At 40.5% G+C, this 21,291-nt stretch overlaps 1 long non-coding RNA gene across 6 annotated transcripts in view; it reads left to right on the top strand.

The window, feature by feature from the left end:
- Positions 1-21,291, top strand: part of LOC129636914 (uncharacterized) — a 63,607-nt gene that overhangs the window by 19,270 nt on the left and 23,046 nt on the right. The gene's annotated exons all lie outside the window — the stretch shown is intronic.

The raw sequence follows: 21,291 nt of genomic DNA, 5'->3' as shown, positions 1-21,291 counted from the left end.
CATGTCCAGCTCTAACTGTTGCTTCCTGACCTGCATACAGGCTTCTTTCCTCTTATCATGCTGTGTTTTGCGGGCTCAGCTGGGTACGCACCAGCATCCAAGTGACACTGCTTGGTGCATTCAGTTCTTGCCCGCTGTTGGTCTGAGGACCTCAGTTTCTCTTCGACTTTGGCCGGAGGCTGCCTTCAGCTCCTTCTTGCTTGGCGCTTTCCATATGGCATCTCACAATTGGCAGCTTTCTTCCTCAAAGAAAGCAACACAGAGAGAGACTCCTGGTAATATGGGCTACAGTTTTATATTGCATAATCAAATATACATGATTACCTACATTCTGTTACCTTTGGTATATTCTGCTGACTAAAACAAGTCACAGGAGCCTCCCACAGAAGGCATGGGAATCATGGACTCACTCTAGATTCTGTCTGTCACAGTGCACACCTCTATAATTTAATGCAAAATGAAACCATGTAACCCCCAAAATAGAATTTATTAGTCTGTATCCTAAAAGTTCCCTTTGTCTCCCCTCCCAATCATTTTCCCCTTTCTCCCTAATGATAACTACCCTGATGAAGTTTATGATAAAACAGCCTCATTTTTTTAAAAGAAGCCATATTTATTTATATTCCACCTAGGAATGCATTCCTAAATATTATGGATTAGTATGGGCTATTTTATTTATGTTTTTATTTGACTTCTTATTTATTTTACACTTACAGAAAAAGAACTTAAAACTCATGTTTCCTCTCGTCCTCTACTGCCAAGCATAGCATCTTCCAGATACAATGTGGAAATTCACTCATGCATAATAACTTTTTTCGCAATATGACCACTTTATCTTCCTGATCCCAGCGGCTCTATGTGGCACGTGGCACTGCAGCATGAGTGGTATAATTTATTTCTTCCCCAAATTACACTGGGCTTCCCTGGTGGCTCAGATGGTAAAGAATCTGCCTGTAATACAGGAGACCCAGGTTCGATCCCTGGTCCAGGAACCCCTGGAGAAGGGGACGGCAACTCACTCCTGTATTCTTGTCTGGGAAATCCCACGGACACAGGAGCCTGGTAGGCTATGGTCCATGGGGTTAAAGAGTCGGACACGACTGAGCTACTAACACTTCCATGTCTTCATACACTCTCATCGGACAGTTGGCCTGTTTGCTTGCTTGGATGTTCAGCTTCTCTATGGTTTGTTCCTTTATAGTGTTTACTAGAAAACTTTTTATAGGGTCATAACTCAATCTTCTTTTTTTCTTCTTTATTGAAGTATAGTTTATTTACAATGCTGTGTTAATCAGGTGTACAGCAAAGTGATTCATTTATATATATGTATAGTGGTTTTCAGATTCTTTTCCATTATAGGTTGAATATAATTCTCTGTGCTATACAGTAGGTCTTCGTTTATTTTATATATAGTAGTTTGTATGTGCTACTCCAAAACTCCTAATTTACCCCTTCCCCACCTTTTTCCCTTTCATAACTGTAAAATTGTTTTTTACATCTGTGAGTCTGTTTCTATTTTGTAAATAAATTCATTTGTATCATTTTTAAAGATTCTGCAAATAAGTGATATCATATATTTATCTTTCTCTGTCTGACTTGAAAGCTCAGTTGTGTCTGACTTTTACTGACCCCATGGACTGTAACCTGCCAGGCTCCTCTGTCCATGAAATTCTCTAGGCCAGAATACGAGAGTGGGTAGCTGTTCCCTTCTCCAGGGGATCTTCCCTGTCCAGGGATTGAACCCAAGTCTCCCACATTACAGGCAGATTCTTTACCGTCTGAGCCACCAAGGAAGCCTGAGAATACTGGAGTGGGTAGTTTATCCCTTCTCCAGGGCATCTTCCCAACCCAGGAATTGAACCGGGGTCTCCTGCTTTGCAGATGGATTCTTTACCAGCTGAGCTACCTCACTTAGTATATTAGTTAGTTAGTTCAGTCGCTCAGTTGTGTCTGACTCTTTGCGACCCCATGAATCGCAGCATACCAGGCCTCCCTGTCCATCACCAACTCCCAGAATTTACCCAAACTCATGTCCATCGAATCGGTGAACTTGGGAGGGCTCCCATAGTGATCTGCAAGGTTTCAGAATCACAAAATGATTTGGGTTGTGTTCACGCCTTGTGTATATTCTTTGGTAATATTTTTCTGTGAGTCAACAGGTTACAAGGTTTTTAGTTATAGAATTAGACTTTTGAATTGTCAGTAAACTGCAAATTTACTGGATCTTCTTTATCAGTTTTTGTAAGTTTTATTATTCTAAGAATTTATATACTTCATCTCTTTTTTATTGACTAATATCTCTTAAGAGTTGATAAGTTTGTGTCTTTTTAATGCACACACCTTTTGTCTTGGTTGATATTCTCTAGTTTTTTAATCTCATTACTTTTCATCTTCTGATTATCTTAACGTGCTAGGTTTTTGTAATTTCTTGAGATGGATGTTAGGATGTGTATCTCATTGATTTTCAGTCTTTTTTTCTAACAGATACTTGAAAATTATAAATTTGTCTGTAGTTGCTTTTTACGTTTTGATATGTCATTAAAAAAACAATTACATACCTTCTAATTTCCATTTGAATGTTTTTCTTTGACTCAAAGTTTACTTAAAAGTAGTGTTTTCTGAAACTGCCAACACCTGAGGATTCTCTTATCTTTTTGCTATTGATTTCTACGTGGAAATAATTGTTTGTGAAAAAAATGTTAGATGATAGTGTCTTCCTCCAGTGAAGATCTAAGCTTGTTTTTGCTAGGCATCCAGGGACAGAGGAATCCAGGATAAGCTTCAAAGGCTGATGTGATTCGAAACTGAGCTGCTGCCTCTGTGAAAATCCTATTGATTTCTAGGAAACTCCTACTCCTCAGGGCCCTCGAACAAAGCTAGAGGCGTTCTCACCAGTTTTCACCTTTGGCATGCCCTGGACTTAACTATTTAGCTCTTTTGGATGATTTTGTTCCTGCCACTCAGTTTTCTCCTGCGATGTGCAAGCAGTCACAGCAGAACAGCATCCTCCAACACTCAGACTGCTGATTATCCCCGAACCTTTGCATCACGCTCCTCACTGTCCCTAGAGCTCGCCAGGGCCCCTAAGCAGATGCGTTTTACATTCCACCCTGCTTCTCTTATTTTCCCTAGTGGAAAGGTTTGTCTGTATTCCTTAGTCTGTAATTGTTGAAAGTAGAAGTTTTATTTAATTCTATTTCCTATCTGTCTGGACAATTTTGATAGTATTAATAACTTGTTTTCATTTTATACCTCTTTTATTTCTTTAAATATGTTAGACATACTTATTTTATATTCTATATGTGATAATTCCAGTACCTGAAATTTTATGGATTCGACTCTATAGGGCTTTTTTCACCAAGTATTGATTTTTTACTATGGTTTCTTCTTACATCGTAAGTTTAAGGATTTTTTGCATTGTATGCTCAGTTTCCTAGGAACCTTATCTTGAATTCTTTGGGTCCTGTGCCTAAAATATATTAATGCAGAAAGGATTTTCTTTCACTGCTTCCATGTTCCTGGGAGCATAACAAACCTAAAACCACTTTAAAATTTTAGTTTAGGTTTTCCTGGGCCACACAGATGATTTGAGTTTTGGCCCCAAATTTGCCTGGTTATGAACTGATGATTAGAAATTCAAAGGGGTCTTTTCCCCAGCTCTTTCCACAGCCAAGGCCAAGAGAGTCAGGCATTTCTGTTGTCTCCTTCAAGGGTGAAAATCCCCGGTGTGGGGAGGGGTTCCAGGTTTAGAGTCCCTGATTGACCTTTTATTGTATTCTAATGGGTCTGTTTCAAGTCTCCTTAGGCCTGTTAAGTCCCAGCCGTAGACCTCCCATGATTAATGGTAGATTGGTACTTTACCCATATTTCTTCTTTCCCCACAGCCTCAGCCATAAATTTGAAAGGGTTTTAAAAGATTTCATCCAGAATTTTAACTTTCAGGGCTGTTTCAGGAGCAGTTTCTATACAAATCTGCTCAGCCATATCATTGAGAAGTCTCCTTGTAATTCTATACTCTGTGACTCTAAAATGATTTGTATTAGTGATTATTACATTATGGTTCCATTTGTTATACCCTGCTCCTTCCCTGTCTGCATTTGCCTGGGGTCTGTAGTTGTTGAATACATTTTGACCAAAACGAGGGGGGATCCAGCTTTTACTCTGGATGTTTAGTAGATTGCACAGGCTAAACATTTAGGTCATTGATTAGATTCTTCATCACTAAAATGTGCAGGACTATTTATATACATCAACAGTTTGCATGTCCTAATTTGCTGCTGTCATTTTAGATATGCAAATAATTCATTTATTTCAATTTTGGTTCATCTTGTCATCTCACTGCTGCTTTATCGGAGGCATTATTTTAGAACTAGATGTCGGTGTAAGAATATGGCTAAACTACAGTGGCATGTAATTCTGATTATAATCAATTCTTTTCTTGATGTATTCTCCTGAGGATGGGATTACATAGCAGAGGACATTAGCATCAGCCCTTACACTGGTGTATCTATTTTGGAGCATTAGGAAAAATGCAGAATCTGAAGACTAATGTGGGATTGTTAAGGAGTTTACTTATTGAGTGATTTAAAAAATATATTAATCCCATTTTATCCACAAGGAATCTCATAATAATAATCAAATTACTCTTATATTGAGAAGTTCCATAAACTAGGAGAGAATAGAAGCAAGCATTAATTCTTATAGATAAACCAAGCTTCTTCCTAGACTTTTGTTCAGATAGTTTCTAGAGAATGAGATGTGCCAAGTTCACAGTAGCGAGGCCCATAGTATTTATTGCTCTGCCTGTTCTGCAAGTTGAAGTAAAATGGAAACGTATTCTGTAACTCCATCTGAGGTCAAGGAAGCACAATGAGCACTAGAACAAATTTGTTTTTGTTCTAAGCTCTCACTGGTTTCCACAAATATGAAAAGTGAGAGACTTTCTCCTTATATGAAAGTGAGAGACCATAGTAATTCACCTTAAGGCAGTGAGCAATATAGACCATACAGGCAAGAAAGACCATATAAGACTTTCTTCTTATATGAAAGTGAGAGACCATAGTAATTCACCTTAAGGCGGTGAGCAATATAGACCATACAGGCAAGAAAGACCATATAAGACTTTCTCCTTATATGAAAGTGAGAGACCATAGTAATTCACCTTAAGGTGGTGAGCAATCGGGGCTTGATATTCAGGATTGAAGATAGATGCAGCCCCGAATACCCGTGCTCTGCCATTTGAACTTGGCCCACACTTCATCTGATGATGATAATAAGAGGAGTAACAATTAAAAAAAATTTATTATGGTAAAAGTCACATAATGTAAAACACTTTTAAAACCATATTTAGTGTACAGGTCAGTGGCACTAAGTACATTCACTTGTTGTGCAACTCTCCCCATCATCCTTCTTCTGAATTTTTTACCTTCCTAGACTGAAGCTCTGTCCCTTAAATACCACCTTCCCATTCCTCATCCCCATGTCCCCCCAACCCAGCATTTGCGAATGTACTTTCTGACGCTTATGAATTTGACTGTTCTAGCTATCTTGTGTAAGTGGAATCAAATAGCGTTTGTCTGCAAGGAGGAGTAACAAACAGATTTATGTTACTGTAGCATTTTGCAATTTCCAAAGATGTTTTTATTTGCCTTCTCTTAATCTGATCCTCCCAAGAGCCCCTTGAAGTCGAGGAGGCAATTAAGAATTCCTCCTTTCACAAAGAAGGAAACCAAGGCTTAGATTCCATGACACAGCTGAGACTGAGCTCCAAACATCCTGATTCTCAGCAGAGTGTCCTGTGCCTCCACCAGTCTAGCGATTTGGCAGGAGTCTTGCTGCTACAGGGAGAGAATCCTGTAAGCAAAGTGAAGGGGACATCTTGGCCACATGCACTTGATGTGGTCTGTGACACGATTCCCTAACACTCTTGTGAATTTCCTGGGGATTCTCATGTTATAACCTCTCTGTGCTTCACCAGTACCTTGAGCCTTCATTATTTTGGAATAAAACAAACAGATCGAAAATGTTTACCAAAAAGTGTTTGGTGAGTGCAGTGAGTGGAAGGTTTGGAAAAGTGAGATGGAGGGATGTTTTGGAATATTTTTCTTTTATCTTTGGTTTCTTTGTTTCTATTGGTTCAATCAAACAAGTTAATCTTGTTTCCTTGCTTCTCAATGATATGGCATTCTCTGGAATATTCCTCCTTTTTCTTGTCCCCTTCTTTTTTTTAAAAATCCTGCTGTTGTTGACAGTGGATGAAGTGGCTAATGCTGTGGAGCACGGTGAAGTGAACAAATAACATTTCCTGAAGAAACCTGAACCAATTGATATAGAGGTTTGACAGCTTTCCCTTCTCTTGTGTGAGAATCTAAGCTCTCCTGTCATCAACTGTTCTAAGCCCTTTCCAGGTTTTGCCTTGCTGGTCCATGTCCAAGAGGAGATTAGCATCTTGAAACATTACTTTAGAAATTGTCCATTACAGGAATTTAGAGTGGCAACAGAAGCCAGCACCCAGAGACTCATCAGATTTGGCATGTTTGGACCAGACATTACTAGTTTTCATAGAATTTTATTGAATTTGTGTTTCTTTTTTTTTTTCTTTTTAAATAATGGTTGGTTCTCTTTTTCAATTACGATATCCAACCTGTCACAAGCCCTGTATGGGCTCTTGGACTCTCCATCTACTTGGAAACAGTAAGCAGAATAAGTGGAATAGCAGTGCCCATGACATCTTTGGGAGCAGAAGCAGATCACTTTCTAAGCCTTCGTGGTTGAGGCTATTTTTACCTTGCCTCTGGATTTCCTGGTATTTTATCCACAAGTGCATCACAGAAGGGAGTGGCAACATCACTTGCCACAGGATTTCTAACCTTATGTCAGAACTTCCCAATATTGTTGAAAATGGTTCTTCCTTTTTCTAACTAGAAGATTTTCTTTTAAAAAAAGAAGACCAGGTGGGTTTTTCCTAAACATATGAAGCTTTCAACTTAAGTAGAAAACTATTGAAAACATCTTGCCTATAGACCAGAGGGTGCAGTCTGTCTCTAGTAAGTACCATTTGTGGCATGTCCTTTTCCTTATAGGGTGGTTGGTTCTTTTCTTTTTTTTAATTTATTATTATTATTATTATTTTTACTTTACAATGCTGAATTGGTTTTGCCATACATCAACATGCATCCGCCACGGGTGTACACGTGTTCCCCATCCTGAACCCCCCTCCCACCACCCTCCCCATACCATCCCTCTGGGTCATCCCAGTGCACCAGCCCCAAGCTTCCTGTATCCTGCATCGAACCTGGACTGGAGATTCGTTTCACATGTGATATTATACATGTTTCAATGCCATTCTCCCAAATCATCCCACCCTCGCCCTCTCCCACAGAGTCCAAAAGACTGTTCTATACATCTGTGTCTCTTTTGCTGTCTTGCATACAGGGTTGTCATTACCATCTTTCTAAATTCCATATATATGCGTTAGTATACTGTATTGGTGTTTTTCTTTCTGGCTTACTTCACTCTGTATAATAGGCTCCAGTTTCATCCACCTCATTAGAACTGATTCACATTGAAGAGTGAATGAATATATCACTTCAAGCTGATGGTGACCTTACTGAAAATCTGATCCAACCTTTATATTTTAAAGCAAGGAAATGAAGGCCAAGCAGCAGATGATCAAATATGAGGGTATCAGGTGCCTATGAATAGAGGGTGCCCTGAATAGGAAGAAAGGCATCATGTTTCAAAAGGCATTAGTGATTCTCTGATTCACCAATTTCACAGGCTGGCATCCATCAGAGCTACAGGCCCACAGGACTGACACATCACTGAACAGGTTGGTTCTGAGATTCTTCAGGGTTTTGAAATCCAAGGGATCTCTTTGTGGCTTTCTCAGCATTTTAATTTAATTTTATATTTGTTCATAAGCATGTGATATAGAGAAGCAGAGGGCCCATGATTCAGAAGGGTAGCAATTTTGGGCACATTTGTAATTCAGTTCTTCTGAAGAGAGGAGTTTGGGGTTCCAGCAAATAGTAGGATCATTTATCTTTGACAGAGAAGGGAGCCTCACTTTAATTTACCCTGGGTATCAGTGTTAGATATATGTATATATATTCACAAACACTATAGGTATGATATATGTATCAGATCAGATCAGATCAGTCGCTCAGTTGTGTCCGACTCTTTGCGACCCCATGAATCGCAGCACGCCAGGCCTCCCTGTCCATCACCAACTCCCGGAGTTCACTCAGACTCACGTCCTTTGAGTCAGTGATAGCATCCAGCCATCTCATCCTCTGTCATCCCCTTCTCCTCCTGCCCCCAATCCCTCCCAGCATCAGAGTCTTTTCCAGTGAGTCAACTCTTCGCATGAGGTGGCCAAACTACTGGAGTTTCAGCTTTAGCATCATTCCTTCCAAAGAACACCCAGGAATGATCTCCTCTAGAATGGACTTGTTGAATCTCCTTGCAGTCCAAGGGACTCTCAAGAGTCTTCTCCAACACCGCAGTTCAAAAGCATCAATTCTTCGGTGCTCAGCTTTCTTCACAGTCCAACTCTCACATCCATACATGACTACTGGAAAAACCATAGACTTTTTTTTTTTTCATAGCCTTGACTAGATGGACCTTTGTTGGCAAAATAATGTCTCTGCTTTTGAATATGCTATCTAGGTTGGTCATAACTTTCCTTCCAAGGAGTAAGCGTCTTTTAATTTCATGGCTGCAGTCACCATCTGCAGTGATTTTGGAGCCCCCCAAAATTAAGCCTGACACTGTTTCCACTGTTTCCCCATCTATTTGCCATGAAGTGATGGGACTAGGTGCCATGATCTTAGTTTTCTGAATGTTGAGCTTTAAGCCAGCTTTTTCACTCTCCTCTTTCACTTTCATCAAGAGGCTTTTGAGTTCCTCTTCACTTTCTGCCATAAGGGTGGTGTCATCTGCATATCTGAGGTTATTGATATTTCTCCTGGCAATCTTGATTCCAGCTTGTGCTTCTTCCAGCCCAGCATTTCTCATGATGTACTCTGCATATAAGTTAAATAAACAGGGTGACAATATACAGCCTTGAAGTACTCCTTTTCCTATTTGGAACCAGCCTGTTGTTCCATGTCCAGTTCTAACTGTTGCTTCCTGACCTGCATATAGGTTTCTCAAGAGGCAGGTCAGGTGGTCTGGTATGCCCCTCTCTTTCAGAATTTTCCACAGTTTATTGTGATCCACACAGTCAAAGTCTTTGGCATAGTCAATAAAGCAGAAATGGATTCTTTTTTCTGGAACTCTCTTGCTTTTTTGATGATCCAGCAGATGTTGGCAATTTGATTTCTGGTTCCTCTGCCTTTTCTAAAACCAGCTTGAACATCTGGAATTTCACAGTTCACATATTGCTGAAGCCTGGCTTGGAGAATTTTGAGCATTACTTTACTATATATATGTGTATATGTATATATATACATATTAGCACATGCACACACACACACTCTGGGAGATGGAGAAGGACAGGGAAATCTGGCGTGCTGTAGTCCATGGGGTCACAAAGAGTTGGACACAACTTAGCAACTGAACAACAACACACACTAACAATGTCTGTCTATCTCCGAGGTTGTGGATATTGCCTGATTTTATGGTGTCAGTGTCTCTTGTCATCTTTTAAGGACTCCCCATTCTAGATTTCAATCCAGTGGAAACTGGACTCTTTCTGTGCCCCTCGGTGACTTTTTAGACAAGGACAGGGCTAAGGGAGGTAGACTAGACACCCATGGTGACTTAGATGAGCATCTCATTAATTATGCTAAAAGGGTCATTTTTCTATCCTCCCCTAAATTATAACATTTTAATCTCTTTATCAGAAGAACAGGAATTTCAATAACCTCAACCATACCTTTAAAGGAGATAGTAATAAAAAACAAAGCTTTCAATGGAAGCTAAATCCATAATAGCCTTTAATGCTTTCCCCCTTCCACCCCCCCATTGCTTTTCTTCTAGTTTTAAAAATTGTCCAAGGGTCAAATTTCAGGGAAGAGACAGCATGAGCTGACTTATCCGTGCAGTGTCAGGGCATTCCTGAGTTGTTCACCTCTATTATTCAATCACATTCCCTCAGCGATCTGTCGTTTGCTCCCATCTCTCCTTCAGGGCTCTGCTCAAATCTCCCCTTAAAAAGCAAGGCCTTCCCAGACTGTTCTTCATAACACAAGGATCCCTACCCACCCCTTCTCAGCACTCCCTAGCCTCCTTTCCTGCTGTCTTTTCTTATTGCCAACCACCCTGTTTATTAGTTTGAAGGTTGTCAGCTGGTTCCACTAGACACTGAACTACCTAAGGATAGAGGTTTTTACGTTTTGTTCACTGCTGTGTCTTTAGCACCAGGAAGACTCTCTGGTGCATAGCAGTTGCTCAATGAATGTTTATTGAATGAATGAAATGCAGGAGGGAATCAAATAGTTAAATAAAGTACTGCTAGAGCAAAGAATAAAAAGATAACCTTAAGCTGAGCATCTTCTCCGTCTCTTGCTTCCAGCACTCCTAGATACCATCATATAGGACAGAAGAAGAGAAAGGCGTTTACCAGTGTGGGGCCAGATCTGTGTTAGACAAATAGGTTAAAGACAAAAAGATGCAGATGCTCCACTGTCTCTTGTAACTGGGAAACAGGAATGGGCCTGGGGATGCAAAACAGCTGAAGGACTGTAGGTCTCTCGCTCTTCAGCACTCTGCTCAGCTTCAGTAGTATGTCTTGACCTCATTCTTCCAGATCCATCATAAGGCAGTGGACATGGCTGCTAGGAGCTTTGGGATAGTATCATTATAGCTCTCAATCAAGGGGAAAGAAGGAATTCTTTGTTTCACTGTCTGCACATAAAATTCTAAAAAATAATTCCAATTGGTCTAATTTGACCCATTCTTCCAAATAGGTTCTAAGCTCCAAGAAAGCAGGAACTTATTCATTTTCTGCTCACTGCTGAATTCCAAGATCCTAAAGTAGTCCATGGCACAAAATAGGTGCCCACTACATAATTCTTGGTGGGAGACTGGCAACTGTGCTCTAATTAGGTAAGGGGCAGGTGTTGTTACCCCTATCCCCCACCAAAAATATTAAATTAGAGAAGGAAGGGATGCTGGGCAGCTAAAATTGTAGGTTCCCATCTTAGAGTATAAAGACTTAAAAAAAATAATTTTTATTGGACTCTAGTTGCTTTAGGACTTCCCAGTAGCTCAGATGGTAAAGGATTTACCTGCAGTGTAGGAGACCTGGGTTCAATCCCTGGTTCAGGAAGATCCCCTGGAGAAAGGAGAGGCAACCCAGTCCAATATTCTTGCCTGGAGAATCCCCATGGACAGAGGAGCCTGATGGGCTATAGTCCACAGGGTCACAAAGAGTTGGACATGACTGAATGACTAACACACACACACACACACACACACACACAGTTGTTTTACAATGTTGCACTAGTTTCTTCTATACAGCAAAAGATTCTGCCCTATGTATACATGTATCCCCTCTCTTTTGGTAGAGTATAAAGTCCTTCTGATTTGTTTTCAAACAGAAGTGGTGATTTTCCATTTTCATCTTAGAGTCCCTTCCTGGGAGAGCACAGTATTTGTTTGAAGGGATTAAACATTAAGGAAGAAATGAACTGTGGGCCTCTTCCAGTTATAAGGATGATAGGACAAAATGTTACTTTTCTAGGTGCATAATTTTTACAGGAACAAAAGGATTAAAATGTAAAGCAAATGAATACAGGCAAATAGATTATGTTAGATGTTAGTTAACAATATCACACTTGATTTTTAAAAGTTTTAATGTAGGAAGGAATACATGCAGTACATTTTCATAGATTAAAATAATGAAAAGTCCTTCATGAGCAACACAAGATCATTTACTAAAAATTCCTAAAGTTGTTTATATAATTTGAACAGCAAAACTAGGAATTTTTCTAAGTTTTCTAGATTTGCAGAAATCTCTGCTAAGGAAATAATAAGAGATGTGCAAAAAATTTATGTAAGATTGTAATTACAGTTACTGACAATAGAAAAAAAAACCCTCACAATTGATTAAAAAAAAATAGGAATTAAATAATCTGTGATATATTGTATACTTACATATTGAACAAGACAAAAATCATGTTTTAGGATACTAATAACATAGGAAATTGTTCACAGTATACTATTAATTGAAAAATGCATGATTTTAAATTATAATGTAGAGTATGATTCTATTTTTATAAAAAAACAGTCATATTAATACTGTGGGTCTTTGGACAGGATTAAAGTATTATTGCTGGATTTTTTTCTTTGTATTTTTTTGTAAACTTTGAATTTTTACAGTAAACATGTATTTCTTTTGTAACATTAAACTTAGAAAACATTCGTTCTCCAATCTTCTTTGTATATAGAATTGAAGTAGCTAACAAATCTTGTGAAGTGTTCCTACTTATATTTGAAATCCTGAAATTTACATGGAAATATTTTAAAATGCATGTATCCTGTGGATCTTTTTTTTATTCTTTTTTATGTTGTTGGAGGAATTCGATCATGCAGCATTTATTTCTTCAATCACTGCCCATTTCTCCAGTTTGGAAGTGATTGGCTCTGAAACTTCATGCAAGAAAAAGATGTACATAAGTTATTGCAGGGAGCCCAGGGTACACATCTCTGGACGTGAAACTTTCACTGTAACACAAGTGTTGATTTGCTTTCACTTATAAAATCTACCACCACATGGGATGCTAGCAAGTACTGTGAACAACTCCACAACAGGATCTATGGATAGAATTAGAACAATGTGGGAGGAAAGTAAAAGGTGATTCAAGAGGGCTGGTTAATTAAAGGATAGCAGAATGGTACTTTGCAGGTGGGGAATCAGCAACATTTCTTATTTGCATGCAAACAGGCTTGAGGAAAAGAGACCAAAACTAAACAGAAATAGAGCAAATCTATTGGATTACTCAGGAAAATGTGTTCTTAAATCTGTCTTCAATGCACCAGAGTGATTCCACAGGTCCAGAATTTGTACTGTTCAATTCAACCCAGCGAAAATGCTTTAGTGTCACTACTGATTCATTTTTTGTTTAGTTCTTAAAGACACCACAACTTTTATTTCAATTAGCATGTCTTATTGATGTTAATGGCTTTGTGTTTGTATAACAAAATGTTGACAGAAAAAATATGTTGTCTACCTGGCAGAGTAACAAAGTAGTCATAAAAAGTTGTGGAGAAGGACTAGTCACTTAAGAATGGATGTAGATTTAAATTAGTGAAAATTGCAGCAAAAATCTTCATTCAGATTTTAATCATCTTAATTTTGCAAAGACTTCTCATAGTTTCAGCAAGAAAGCTCAAACTCAAAAGATGGATTACTCAAAATAGGTTTCCTAAAAACAAACAAAACGGTTTCCTATCGGTAACTTAATGGAAACAACAATATGGAAGTAGTATTTTGCTCCAAATAGTTGAAAAGTTGGAAAACTCTGTATGTTTAGTGATACAGCAATATTTATATGGTACATATGATACAGTCACGCACTGTACTGTGATACAAGTTTCAGAATGATGGTTAACAACACTCTGAGGTAGCATATGAATATTCACACCCTGAAAGTGAAAGTCGCTCAGTTGTGTCCAACTCTTTTTGACCCCATGGATTATACAGTCCATGGAATTATCCAGCCCAGAATACTGGAGTGGGTAGCCTTTCCCTTCTCCAGGGGATCTTCCCAACCCAGGGATTGAACCCAGGTCTCCCACATTGCAGGTGGATTCTTTACCAGCTGAGACACAAGGGAAGCCCAAGAATACCGGAATGGGTAGCCTATCCCTTCTCCAGTGGATCTTCCTGACCCAGGAATTGAACCAGGGTTTCATGCATTGCGGGTAGATTCTTTACCAATTGAGCTATGAGGGAAGCCCTAATGTTATCTAAAAATCAGAATATTAAATTATATATGTAGATAGACAATCTGTATATTTACCTATCGCATATAAGGAAAAATTAATGAAAGGAAACATTAGTATGTTTGTAGTCAGTAGTTCGGAGAAGGCAATGGCACCCCACTCCAGTACTTTTGCCTAGAAAATGCCATGGATGGAGGAGCCTGGTAGGCTGTAGTCCATGGGGTCGCTAGAGTCAGACACGACTGAGTGACTTCACTTTCACTTTTCACTTTTGTGCATTGGAGAACGAAATGGCAACCCACTCCAGTGTTCTTGCCTGGAGAATCCCAGGGACGGGGGAGCCTGGTGGGCTGCCGTCCATGGGGTCGCACAGAGTCGGACATGACTGATGTGACTTAGCAGCAGTCAGTATATTAATATACTAATATACTAACTACTAAACATTAGTAGTTAATATACACTAGTACTCTATTCCTGGAGAAGGCAATGGCCACCCACTCCAGTACTCTTGCCTAGAAAATCCCACGGACGGAGGAGCCTGGTAGGCTGCAGTCCATGGGGTCACAAAGAGCTGGACACGGCTGAGCGACTTCTTTCACTTTTCACTTTCATGCACTGGAGAAGGAAATGGCAACTCACTCCAGTGTTCTTGCTTGGAGAATCCCAGGGACGGGGAAGCCTGGTGGGCTGCCGTCTATGGGGCCGCACAGAGTCAGACACGACTGAAGTGCTTAGCAGCACTCTATCCCACTAGTTTTTCTTATCCATACTAATATCAGTTAGGATAGTGGTGTTTCATTTTTCATTTTCCAAAATTTCCATACCATGATTATATGAGAACTAACTTTAAAAAATTCACTTATATTCATCTCTACAATTAAAGAAAAAATACTCTGAATCAACTCCTCTAAGAATTCTTCTAAGGTTAAGCTGACCTCCTGTTAACTCCCATTAATTTTCTTATCTTGTAAAACATAACAAAAGTATCAAGTTTATTATGTTTATAACACTGGCATGGAATATATTGTTTTCCAAAGAGTCTAAATTTAAGACATAGGCCTTTTTTTCTACTTAGGATTAGATGAAGTAATGCATTTGGAAATTATTTCAAAATAAAATAAAAGCTAATCATCATAATCTATACTATTCATGGTATAAGGTTGTGTATGTGATAGACACCTGCTTATAAATGTTTATGCAATGGATGAATGAACTCAGGAGGGCAAAGGGCAATAGAGCCAAAAGATGGTTTTTCCTGGGTGCTTAAGGAGCAGGTAGCTTTAAGTGAGAATGGCATTAAAAAGTTGTCTTTAGGGTGACAGAAGGGTCTTCCCAAATCTGTAAATGGAATGAGTCCTCCAAAGGCCATCTAAGGGCAGCATAGAAGGGTGGGGGCTTTGATCTGCTAATCTACATAGAGAAGGGTAGAATTGAAAGGACCGTGTGGGCTTCTAGGAACTGCAAAGATAAAAATAACCACAGGAATAAGGTTTTCTCTGAAGGCTCTAGAATAAATCAGAAGCCTGCAGTTTAGCCATATGCATCTTCCTAATTCAGTTGTTCATGACACCAACTGTGGAATGAGAGCCCAGGCTGAGGATGGACGGCACCAGTCCCTGCCTGTTGTTTTTTATCTTCTCTATGGGGCTTCCCTGCTGGCTCAGATGGTAAAGAATCTGCCTGCCACGCCAGAGACCCAGGTTTGATCCCTGGGTTGGGAAGATCCCCTGGGGAAGGGAATGGCTACCCACTCCAGTACTCTGGACAGAGGAGCCTGCGGGGGCTACAGCCCATGGAGTCACAAAGAGTCCAACACGGCCGAGTAACTAACACTTATCACCAGCACTGCAGGTGAAGAGAGCATCAGGGCTCCACACAGGCTCCTCTGTGATGCTGGCTCTTCCTCCCATCTCTGCAACTCCTTGACACAAATGCTGACAGAGACACATTGTACTCTTACACATGTATTTGAGTGCACGCTGTTATACAACATTATAAATCAGCACTTAGGGAAGAAACATTTCTCTGTGGGCCAGATAAACTGTAGAAACATTGATCTGTTCAAAGACCTGCCCAACTTAGTTTCTAAACAGACCCCTTGGCTTCTTCAGGTGGAGCAGATTGCATTTGGGTCTGCATTTATGTCCTCCCCAGAGCCATGGGTGGGCATTGCACAACCAAAAGACTCACTCAGGTGGCTTTTCACAGAACTGAAAAACAGGCATCAAAAACCCAAGCTGTCACCTCTGAAGAGGGAGTCTGCCTGCAACTTTTCCAGCTTGAGAATAAGGTACACTAAAGAAGACTTATAAGAAAAGATTAACCCTACCAACTATTAAAATTCATAATAAAGTTAGAGTAATTAAATCAGTTTATAATCAAGGTAGAAATAGAAAATCAATGAAACAGATTAGAGAGTCTAGAAATAGACCTGAATTTGTTTTCAGATTTGACATGCCGGATAGTATTTAGAATTATTAAGGCAAAATTAGATATTGTAATAAATTATGTTTGGACAACTGGAATTTGGAAACAGTGCATAGCTAGATCCTTACTTCATGTCTTACACCAAAATAAATCCCAAGTTATTAAAACATTTATACTTAAAGAATTATGAATGACAGTACTGGAAGAAAATACCACTAATTAAAAAAAATAATTTTGGAGTGGGGAAACTCTTGGGGTCTGACATAAAACCCAGAAGTTCTAAAGCACAAAGTTGATAAATTGGATTATGTTTCAGATCAGATCAGTTGCTCAGTCGTGTCCGACTCTTTGAGACCCCATGAATCGCAGCACGCCAGGCCTCCCTGTCCATCACCAACTCCCGGAGTTCACCCAAACTCACGTCCATCGAGTCGGTGATGCCATCCAGCCATCTCATCCTCTGTCGTCCCCTTCTCCTCTTGCCCCCAATCCCTCCCAGCATCAGAGTCTTTTCCAATGAGTCAACTCTTCACATGAGGTGGCCAAAGTACCGGAGTTTCAGCTTTAGCATCATTCCTTCCAAAGAAATCTCAGGGCTGATCTCCTTCAGAATGGACTGGTTGGATCTCCTTGCAGTCCAAGGGACTCTCAAGAGTCTTCTCCAACACCACAGTTCAAAAGCATCAATTCTTCGGCGCTCAGCCTTCTTCACAGTCCAACTCTCACATCCATACATGACCACAGGAAAAACCATAGCCTTGACTAGACGAACCTTTGTTGGCAAAGTAATGTCTCTGCTTTTGAATATGCTATCTAGGTTGGTCATAACTTTCCTTCCAAGGAGTAAGCATCTTTTAATTTCAGGGCTGCAGTCACCATCTGTAGTGATTTTGGAGCCCAGAAAAATAAAGTCTGACACTGTTTCCTCTGTTTCCCCATCTCTTTCCCATGAAGTGGTGGGACCAGATGCCATGATCTTCATTTTCTGAATGTTGAGCTTTAAGCCAACTTTTCCCCTCTCCACTTTCACTTTCATCAAGAGGCTTTTTAGTTCCTCTTCACTTTCTGCCATAAGGGTGGTGTCATCTGCATATCTGAGGTTATTGATATTTCTCCCGGAAATCTTGATTCCAGCTTGTGTTTCTTCCAGTCCAGCGTTTATCATGATGTACTCTGCATATAAGTTAAATAAACAGGGTGGCAATATACAGGCTTGACATACTCCTTTTCCTATTTGGAACCAGTCTGTTGTTCCATGTCCAGTTCTAACTGTTTCTTCCTGAACTGCACACAAATTTCTCAAGAGGCAGATCAGGTGGTCTGGTATTCCCATCTCTTGAAGAATTTTCCACAGTTTATTGTGATCCACACAGTCAAAGGCTTTAGCATAGTCAATAAAGCAGAAATAGATGTTTTTCTGGAGCTCTCCTGCTTTTTCCATGATCCAGCAGATGTTGGCAATTTGATTTCTGGTTCCTCTGCCTTTTCTAAAACCAGCTTGAACATCAGGAAGTTCACGGTTCACATATTGCTGAAGCCTGGCTTGGAGAATTTTGAGCATTACTTTACTAGCGTGTGAGATGAGTGCGATTGTGTGGTAGTTTGAGCATTCTTTGGCATTGCCTTTCTTTGGGATTGGAATGAAAACTGACCTTTTCCAGTCCTGTGGCCGCTAATGAGTTTTCCAAATTTGCTGGCATATTGAGTGCAGCACTTTCACAGCATCATCTTTCAGGATTTGGAATAGCTCAACTGGAATTCTATCCCCTCCACTGGCTTTGTTCATAGTGATGCTTTCTAAGGCCCACTTGACTTCACATTCCAGGATGTCTGGCTCTAGGTCAGTGATCACACCATCGTGATTATCTGGGTTGTGAAGATCTTTTTTGTACAGTTCTTCTGTGTATTCTTGCCATCTCTTCTTAATATCTTCTGCTTCTGTTAGGTCCATACAATTTCTGTCCTTTATCGAGCTCATCTTTGCATGAAATGTTCCTTTGGTATCTCTGGTCTTCTTGAAGAGATCCCTAGTCTTTCCCATTCTGTTGTTTTCCTGTATGTCTTTGCATTGATCACTGAAGAAGGCTTTCTCATCTCCTTGCTATTCTTTGGAACTCTGCATTCAAATGTTTATATCTTTCCTTTTCTCCTTTGCTTCACTTCTCTTCTTTTCACAGCTATTTGTAAGGCCTCCCCAGACAGCCATTTCACTTTTTTGCATTTCTTTTCTATGGGAATGGTCTTGATCCCTGTCTCCTGTACAATGTCACGAACCTCATCCCATAGTTCATCAGGCACTCTATCTATCAGATCTAGGCCCTTAAATCTATTTCTCACTTCCACTGTATAATCATAAGGGATTTGATTTAGGTCATACCTGAATGGTCTAGTGGTTTTCCCTACTTTCTTCAATTTAAGTCTGAATTTGGCAATAAGGAGTTCATGGTCTGAGCCACAGTCAGCTCCTGGTCTTGTTTTTGCTGACTGTATAGAGCTTCTCCATCTTTGGCTGCAAAGAGTATAATCAATCTGATTTCGGTGTTGACCATCTGGTGATGTCCATGTGTAGAGTCTTGTGTTGTTGGAAGAGGGTGTTTGTTACGACCAGTGCATTTTCTTGGCACAACTCTATTAGTCTTTGCCCTACTTCATTCCGTACCCCAAGGCCAAATTTGCCTGTTACTCCAGGTGTTTCTTGACTTCCTACTTTTGCATTCCAGTCCCCTATAATGAAAAGGACATCTTTTTTGGGTGTTAGTTCTAAAAGGTCTTGTAGGTCTTCATAGAACCATTCAACTTCAGCTTCTTCAGCATTACTGGTTGGGGCATAGACTTGGATTACTGTGATATTGGATGGTTTGCCTTGGAAACGAGCAGAGATCATTCTGTCGTTTTTGAGATTGCATCCAAGTACTGCATTTCGGACTCTTTTGTTGACCATGATGGCCACTCCATTTCTTCTGAGGGATTCCTGCCCGCAGTAGTAGATATAATGGTCATCTGAGTTAAATTCACCCATTCCAGTCCATTTGAGTTCGCTGATTCCTAGAATGTCGACATTCACTCTTGCCATCTCTTGTTGACCACTTCCAATTTGCCTTGATTCATGGACCTGACATTCCAGGTTCCTATGCAATATTGCTCTTTATAGCATCGGACCTTGCTTCTATCACCAGTCACATCCACAGCTGGGTATTGTTTTTGCTTTGGCTCCATCCCTTCATTCTTTCTGGAGTTATTTCTCCACTGATCTCCAATAGCATATTGGGCACCTACTGACCTGAGGAGTTTCTCTTTCAGTATCCTATCATTTTGCCTTTTCATACTGTTCATGGGGTTCTCAAGGCAAGAATACTGAAGTGGTTTGCCATTCCCTTCTCCAGTGGACCACATTCTGTCAAATCTCTCCACCATGACCCGCCCGTCTTGGGTTGCCCCACAGGCATGGCTTAGTTTCATTGAGTTAGACAAGGCTGTGGTCCTAGTGTGATTAGATTGACTAGTTTTTCTGTGAGTATGGTTTCAGTAGGTTTGCCCTCTGATGAGCTCTTGCAACACCTACTGTCTTACTTGGGTTTCTCTTACCTTGGGTGTGGGGTATCTCATCATGGCTGCTCCAGCAAAGCGCAGCCTTTGCTCCTTACTTTGGTTGAGGGCTATCTCCACACCGCTGCCCTTCCTGACCTTCAATGTGGGATAGCTCCTCTAGGCCCTCCTGCACCTGTGCAGCCAGGGCTCCTTGGACGTGGGGTTGCTCCTTCCGGCCGCCGCCCCTGACCTCAGGCTTAGTGGGGTGGGGTTGCTCCTCCCACCTGCCGCCCCTGGCCTCTGGCCTGGGGCGTGGGGTATCTCCTCCTGGCTGCCGCCCCTGACCTCGGACGCGGGATAACTCCTCTAGTCACAGCCCCTGACCTTGGACGCGGGGTAACTCCTCTTGTCGCCGCCCCTGACCTCGGACGCTGGGTATCTCCACTCGGCTGCTCCCCCCAACCTCCGACACGGGGTAGCTCCTCTCGGCCGTTCCTGCGCCGTTGCAGTCTGGTACTCTCGGCCGCTGCCCCTGACCTCGGACGTGGGGTAGCTCCTCTTGGCCTCTGCTCTTCGGGCATGGGGTCCTCCCAGGTTCTGCCCCTGACCTCCGACGTGGGGTGGCTCATCTCAGCTACGCTTTGGTGCGCCCGTCGCAGCTGCCTGCGCTTTGGCGTACCCTTCGCAGTGTTTAAAATATATATAAAACTTTAGAATGTTAACAATACTTGTAAACAAAAAATTCAAAGAACAAAGTGGGAAAAATGAATGCGTATGATAAAGATATTATCATTTCGTATATATTTGTGGATATTCTTACAAATCAAGAAGAGTAAATGAACAATGAATCAAGGATATGAATAAGTAGTTCATGGAGGAAATGTGTTTCTGTGTGTGTACAAATTAGGCATTGTAAATGTGCACTGAAGATTTATAATGGAGATTAAAACATTAAATACCATTTTTACTTAGTAGTGAATACTGGCATTGGCCAGGTTGTAGAAAAGTGAACACTTTACCTTCAATTATTGTTGAGAGCAATCTGACTTCATCTATCAAAATGTACAATGTACATATTTTTTTTAGTGTAGGGTTCCACTTCTAAGATCTGCTTGCACAGATACACAAAGATATATGTTCAAACAATTTGACTGCAGCATGGCTGGTAATAATAAGCAATGGATAGTCATCCCATGGTCTCTTACAAGAGGACTCATTAAATTACAGTCTGCCCAGACAATATTCAGTTCTTAAAAAGAATGAATTAGATCTGAGTGTACTGATACAGAAAAATGTTCAAATACACGAAGTTAAAAAAAGCAAGTGATGGAGCAGTGTGCTTTTTGTGATTCTCATTTGAATATTTTAAAAAGTATCATCTATAGAATCAGTTGCATGTTTTTAAATCATTTCTTAAAGGATATAAACTATGAAATGTGGTTA

Source organism: Bubalus kerabau, chromosome 22 (genome assembly GCF_029407905.1).
Source record: "Bubalus kerabau isolate K-KA32 ecotype Philippines breed swamp buffalo chromosome 22, PCC_UOA_SB_1v2, whole genome shotgun sequence".
NCBI lineage: Eukaryota > Metazoa > Chordata > Mammalia > Artiodactyla > Bovidae > Bubalus > Bubalus kerabau.
The sequence above is the reverse complement of the archived record's forward strand: the minus strand, read 5'-3'. Positions and strand labels throughout refer to the sequence as shown.